This window comes from Periophthalmus magnuspinnatus, chromosome 17 (assembly GCF_009829125.3).
Source record: "Periophthalmus magnuspinnatus isolate fPerMag1 chromosome 17, fPerMag1.2.pri, whole genome shotgun sequence".
NCBI classification, from domain to species: domain Eukaryota; kingdom Metazoa; phylum Chordata; class Actinopteri; order Gobiiformes; family Gobiidae; genus Periophthalmus; species Periophthalmus magnuspinnatus.
The window spans coordinates 21,057,077-21,064,692 of NC_047142.1; positions in this window are offsets into that span (position 1 = coordinate 21,057,077).

The following is a 7,616-nucleotide window of genomic DNA, read 5'->3' on the forward strand; positions in this document are numbered from 1 at the left end:
CTACTACTGCAATAGAATCTTATAGTGGATCATTTATATTTTGATGTTTTATTTTAAAAAGTCTTGTCATGTTGCTAACAAAGCTATTTGAAGTGAAAGTAATGAGCTGTAAAAGTTTCAGTCCAACAAATAAATCAAACACATAGCACCACATAAATATATTTAGCATTGCAAAAGACTCCATTAGCTGTGGTTGCAAGAACACGTATTCTTATGTAACAAGTTTGCCCATAATGTTCCACAACATAGTATTACCTATCTCCATGGAGACAATCAGGCTGCACCACCAAGTCAAGTTACAGGGTAGATCTGGGGAGAGTCCACCTCAACAGTAACAATGAAAAAATAGAAAATAGAAATGTATGATAGACAGGCTTAATGCTATACTGTGGAATATTTCAAGCAATGCAATAACTTCTCCATGGAGACAAGAATGTAAACTCCAGGAAAGTTACATGGTGTACCTTTAAGCTTCTGTTTGCTAAGATCAATTTCTGAATATCTAAATGGCATTAGTGTGTGGCTGGACTGAGCAGGAGGCTTATTATTTACATATGTTACCACTGCTCTGTGAACCAACACAAAAGTACAGCGTGTAGCTGCAGCTCATCTAATAATCACATCCTGGTCTGTTTTAAGCATCAACATGGCTCCTACCACTGTTCACAAAAGCCAAGGGTTAACAGGTAAGGCAAGAGAGAAAGGACAGAAAGCATAATGTTCAATTCATGTTAATCAGTCTTCATTATGTAATAGCACATTGGCGTGTTGTTACTTGGAAGAATTGTCTGGTTATGGCACTGCAGATGCTATTATGTTTGATGATATAATACTGATAAATTACATTTTCTTTTAGCGTAATAGGCACTGTTCATTCGCTGACAGCCATATTTGTGAAACACTGTGTACTGGCCAAGATGAACAGAAATTAACCAAAGTACATTGAGACAAAGCACACATAACTGCTTCTGCACTGGAACAAATTTCTGTATACACTAAATAGGTTTTTGTTGGGTTATTTTTTGCAGTTATTCATTGGTTTTGATGTATACAGTAAATAACTGTCTGCAGGTTGTAGGTTGTAGGTTGTAGCAAAACCTTGTATATCATAGTTACATGTATTACACATAGACTGGATAAAGAAGTGGACTATGTGAGTGTGACGTCACCTATAGATTTCAACTCCAGTCAAATGAAGGCAATCGAGGCTCGCAGCTGTAGGGGCTAATTTGGAGTTGAGTTCCATAGTTGGAATTCCGACCTTGAGTATCATAGCAACCAAAGAGCCAATCTGGAGCGAAACTGTTGAAGATAACTCCCCACCTGCACCACTGGTTTAGGACAGGCAATTAGCAACGCTGTCAATCAAACCTGTTGCTAATGCTAGCAGGAGCAACCTCAAAGAAAGAAGGTGCCTTATTAGTCTGTTGTTGCATATCTTGATTTTTGGACAAAATATCCAAATAAAAACACCAGGATCATGTAGTCTGAAGATTTTAAGACCAAAATGACAAGCCTGACAGCAGCAGTTACAGAGAGAGGGGTGCAGTTTTTCAATAGAAAGTGAATTGCATCAGAGTCAATGGAGCTGGAAGCGTGCCCGTGCTCACTTTCTATTTGGAATGCGGCAGGTTGCAGGTTAGCTATGTTCATTTATATATAGTCTATGATATTACATGGTAATTATGTTGCAAATAATCACCTGTAATTTAATATACAGTTACCCTATGTTACCCTACCAAATCAAAACATAAATAATCACAAATAATCATCATACAATTAACATTAAAAGAAGAGTGCAGAATAAAAACCTTTCAGTCATATGCACAGCTAAACAGAACTGTTTTGAGCCTGGATTTAAACATTGTCAAAGTAGAGTTCTGTCTCACATCTTCAGGAAGACAGTTCCAGGTTTTAGGTGAAATTCAGCTGTGTGCGTGCTGCACAGACGTCTTGAACTCTTTTAGGCTTCTTCTACATGTGTAGTTGAGCAATGATGTATTCCTCATGAAAACATCTGTAGTCACACAAACACAGGAAACAAAGAAAGTAACTGTACTCTGTGCTAATGCCATACAAACTTTAAACTCATTACATGAAATGCTTACCTTAAAAGTGCAGTGGAGGCGGAATGTGACCTGATCTTTACTAATCAGCGTTCAGTATACGCCTGCTGACCTAAACAAAACAATCACAATTTATTACTAGAAATGAAGGAGATATGTTTGCCTTTAATACACCTTTAATATTCTCACAGAGAGTTTTGACCGAAAACAATTGTGCTCAATGTTATTACAATAATCTCAACATCCCCTAAAACTACCAGCCATGGTAACCATGACATGTTTACCAACCCAGTGCACAGTGGGCTTTTAGTCAAGAAGCCAGCTGAGCTACACTGGTGAGTACTTTTTCTTCAGTCTTCAGTCTTGAGTATCCAACAGGTAAGATACAATGACTTCACCTAAAAAAACAAACGCATTTGCTTATTATTATAGATGGATGTGATATTTATGGCTTTAACACACATGTAACCACAGAAAACAATTGTTATTCTAATGACAGAAAGTTAACGTCACAAAATCTTTACATTAGTGGTTGGTGCACTGCACTAAGAACTTCCCCTGAACAAATACATTCACATTTGGAGTAAACTGAGCCATCAGGTAAAATGAGCCACATGAGGGTTGAGCCCCCTGGCTCTTTGAATAGTCACTCAGTATGTATACAAAGTCTTAATCTGTTGCCTCTTCTGCATTTAACAAAAAAACAAAACATTTGATTATTGTGTGGTGATTATTGTGGGAGGGGCCAAGCTTCACATTCAGCTTTCAGAGCAAAACAGTGACATTGTGCACTGGCAGGTCTATGTCTAACTTGAAGACTATAATAACTATCATAACTAAATCAAAAATGAGTTTACAGCTACATAAAGCATATGTAATACATGTAGTGACTTTGTGTGCCCATACATGTAATTTAGTCAGTCTAGCTAATCTATAGTTTTAAAAAATGAATAATTTGATGGTGGGTCACTTTACCTTAAAGTCTTCACGTAAATCGGGCCAGCTCTTTCAGCTAAAATGCTTAGTCTATTGCTTAAATAGAATTTATTGTAAATATATGAAAGTTTAATAACATAGTATTTCATATACATGCCCCATTGTTGAAAATTAAGCAATCTTTTATAGCCGAAGTGCACCACCACGATCATGGTCATATACGGCTGTTGTGACATCATATCTGTGAGTTTATGCTTCGTCCATAACTATTATGGCCATAATCATGATTTAACACAGCTGTCCACACAGGTAACAGCACAATTTGCAATAAAACATGAGGTGTACAATGCTTGGATGAGCTGCAAATCGTCTTCACTCTGAAACTTTTGTCTAGTTCATAGAACTACATTTTCTTTTGCTGTGGATCAAACCTCGATGACACAGACTTCCTTTTTAGAACTTTAGAACTAATTTTCAACTTTTATTCACTGGCATTTGACTGATGTAAAACTATGATAAATATTCACAACAGTCCCAGTCCCACTAAACTAAATAATTAGAAAAGTACAAGAAAACATGATACAGGATGAAAATAAACAAATGCACTTGATTCTAAAAGAGTGGACCTGAGCTGGAGACCCTCACTCTTCTTGAGTTGCCGGTTCATTATAATGAGTGTGGAACATTCAGGCCACAGTGGTGCCCTTGGTCAAATGAGCTGCTGGAACAATGACACAACCCTCGTCTTCATCTGTGAATCAGAGAGAACTCACATGAATTATTCAAACATTTGACACTGACAGCAGAGAGGACCCAGCAAGGGGAATACGCTGCAAAAATAATCAAAGAATAGGATTGCAGTTGACTAAAATTCTTAGTTGGCTAAAGGCATGTCCTTCCGATCGACTTGACTAAAAGGGGGCGTGGCCAAAGCTCTCAAAACTAAGACGCATCTCTATGTATCTGACCCAAACTGCGCTCGTAAGGCTATGTGAGCAAGGAGTTCATGCAGAAACAACTATTTATGCTGAGAAAAGTACTAGGAGACTATTTATTTATATAAAGACAGACAGATTAAACTTGAATCGTGAGTTTAATCTGGCTTTTTACATATAAATACAAAAAAATACCATTTCTTCAGCTACTTCTCCTTTCGACCAAACGACTAAAAGATCTGCAGCCCTACAAAAGAATGCAAATTGATTAAAACTGTTTTGTTCAAAGTTGTTAGCTGCATTTTTTCTTTGACTCCCCAATTCGAGTTGTAATAAATAGGCAAGGTGGTCGGTGAATTGTCTTGCCAGAGGATAGAACAACAGTATGCACCTGTTAGATTCGCTAGAACTGAACCACCAACCTCCAGGTTTGTGGGCGAATGCTCTAAGCACTGAGCAACATCCTTGTTACCATAGACATGCTAACTGCAGCCACAAACAGGACTCAATTAGCGCTTTAGGTGTCTTGAAATGCACTCTATAAATCCAATGCAGTATTATCCAGTGCATTAATTTATAAAAGTAAGTGAAAAATAAGTAAAAAGATGAAGTAACATCGATAAATTGATTGAAATGTTGCAGTCTATGGCTTTGATGGCTCATTAGGCAATTTGTCCCTGAACTAAGAGAACCCTTTTACATTACAAAAACGATCCACTCTGCACGTAATGCCAGTCACTAAAATGAATGGAGAAAATGGCAGAGTGGTTCATGGGACTGGAGGGCACCCTGACAGAGCCATTGGAGTGATTGATCAGTTCTGGAGATGGTGATCGTCTGACAAAATACTGCAGCCTCATAATATTGATCTGTCTGCTCTGATTATGACATATTGATTGTAAACCGGTAAGACTGTTTAATATGTATTTTTTTAATGTGTTGTGTGTTTATCTTCTCGCTTTGGTGATAGAGTGTGAACTGGCAATATCACAGCTGAAGAAGGTCTTGCTAAGATGCCAAAATATACTTGAGTAAAGTTTGAACTGTTGATGCTTCACCCACTACACCACTTTTTCCTAACCAATTTTAGAAATAAGTTAGCTAGGTGAATATTGATATTAGTGAATATTAAAGCATTATTAGCTGTTTAAAAAGGGAAAAAGAGGAAACAAGTATTCAGTGACCGGCTTCCTGCTGGTGCCCAGAGTCAGGACTAAACATGGAGAATCAGCGTTTCAATTTTATGCAGCTAAAACCTGGAACAGTCCTCTTGAAGATGTGAGACAGGCCTCTACTTTGACAATGTTTCAGCGGTGCATGTGACTGAAAGGTTTTTATTCTGCACTCTTCTCTTTTAATGTTAATTTTATGATGATTATTTGTGATGATTATTGTGCTCTACAAAAAAACTTGCATCGTTTTTAAATCTATCAAACTTGTTTCTAGATCTCACAAAACCCTTTGGCACATCTCTGGTATTCACATGCATCTTTGAGCATGTACACAACTTTAGAACAGTTTTGTTAAATGCCTAAATAAAACAAGGGTGGACTCCTCAAAGCTCAGCCAATCGTCTCTCAGCATTTGCGTCTTTCTTCCGGGTTTACGATCAATATAATTCAGAACAATTAGATGCAGACAATGTGAAGTGGTCTGAGTTTATCACAAAGAATAATAATAATGCTGCCTTATTCTTATATAGCACTTTTCCAGATGCTCAAAGTCGCTACAAAGTACAATTTTGTGCATTATTCATTCACTCCACACTACTATTGCACTCTCACACACACATCACATTCATGCTAGATAATGTAGGTGATGTGTCTTGCCTAAGGACACAACAATGTTTTTGTTTTTTTTGCCAGTGGCTCAAAAACGTGGCTCCCATCCAAGTATTAACCAGCCTAGTCCTGCTTAGCTTCTGAAATCACATGACGACATCTGTCTGCTTTTATAATATGGGAATAAAAATAACAAAACTTGCACCATGGGACCAATTTCCACATGGGGACAATAAAGTGCACATTAACCTTTACTGGTTTACAATAATAAAGTTGAACTCTTACCTGTATCTTTAGTCTGGTTGGTAAAAAGCTTCAGTGACGTTATGTAGTTGGAGTTGTTAATGACAGTGGAAGGGTACAATGACAGCGGCCATTGCAGTGATTGATGGGTTGTGACTCTGTGGAGAGGAACGTAATTTCTTATATAAGTCCACATGCAGAAGAGAGATGGAAAAATCAGGTTTAATCTATTGCATCTCCGCTGAAAATCCTCAAGACATTCCCTCATCGTGACAAATTGGTACAAATGTGAACAAATGGACCCTAAGAAATATCTCGGTATGTTTACAAGTGGTGGACAACATGGCTGACACTTTTGAAAGTACTTTAGTTGTGTTATGAAAGTAGATAGAGAGGATTTCATGTACTGATAGTGAATATTTCCTGAATTTAAGCAGCATATGAATTTTTAATTAACTGTACTAGCGTGAAGTAGCCATGCATACATTCATTTTAAAGTACCAGAATATTAAGCAGTATTACATTACACACCTCAACTGCAACCTGTCTCATGCCTCAGATGACATTTAGCTAGACCTGTACGTAAACGTCTACAGTTAAGTTTGCCAATTTTACCCATGACCACTAAATAAATCTGACATATCCACTGCTCTGTCCTTTGTGTTACAGTGTTACATACAACAGTATTGACAATGGGGCTGTTGTGTGATAATGTCTGACTAAATGGTAAATACCTTTTTATATAGTGCTTTACTTCCATTCACACACTGTAATGTAGCTAGTCCATTACCTTGGCTCAAGTGATGGGAAAATGAAGCGTTGTGAAGCAATGACGCTTCGGATCAAAACTGTATCGAAAACGGTTCACTACTCGAAGCTTCATTCATTCATGAGACAGGTGACGTCCGGCGCTTCATGTTACACAACACATACGTCACTGATTCAAGCGTGCGTCCGAAGCTTCAAATGAGAGGCAAAGCGCCCGCCTCCTCGTGGGTTGTAGTCATAGCGGAAAGCACTGAGCTTATTGAGGATTGAGACAATTTTCAGTGGTAATTACAGGCACAGGCCAATAATATAATGGAGCGTGGTGGCAAGCGCAAGCGTTCAGAGATGTGGCAGTACTTTAACATGATATCTGACACAAAGGTTAACAGGTTTGACATGATATATTATATTTGTATTTCTAAGTAAGCCAGAACCAGTATCTACCCTAGGCTACATTCTGCGGATATAGTGGGGAAACATTTTAATAAATGTATGTAGTACAGTTTGTTGTGGTAACTTTTAGCCATGCTTCTACTACAGTATTTTAGTGTATTTTGCATCTCATATGTCTTATTCTTCTCAGGTTAAATGCTTGATTTGCTCAGCTGAACTGGCTTATAATAACACAACTTCCTCAATGCAGAGGCACTATCGTGCAAAGCACTGCACTGAGCAAGCCAGCAGCAGCAGCGGTAGCCTACCATTTTCACAATTCGTGCTTTAATCGAAAGACTTGGACGCTGCACTGTTTCTGCAAAGTTGTTATGTAACTGTAGATTCACGGTTTGAGATTACTTTCTTTTAAACATGGGCCTTTGTCTTTCCTCTTATTGCATGATCTATTCACTATATACATGTTGATTGAGGGCAGCATTAATGGGTGAATA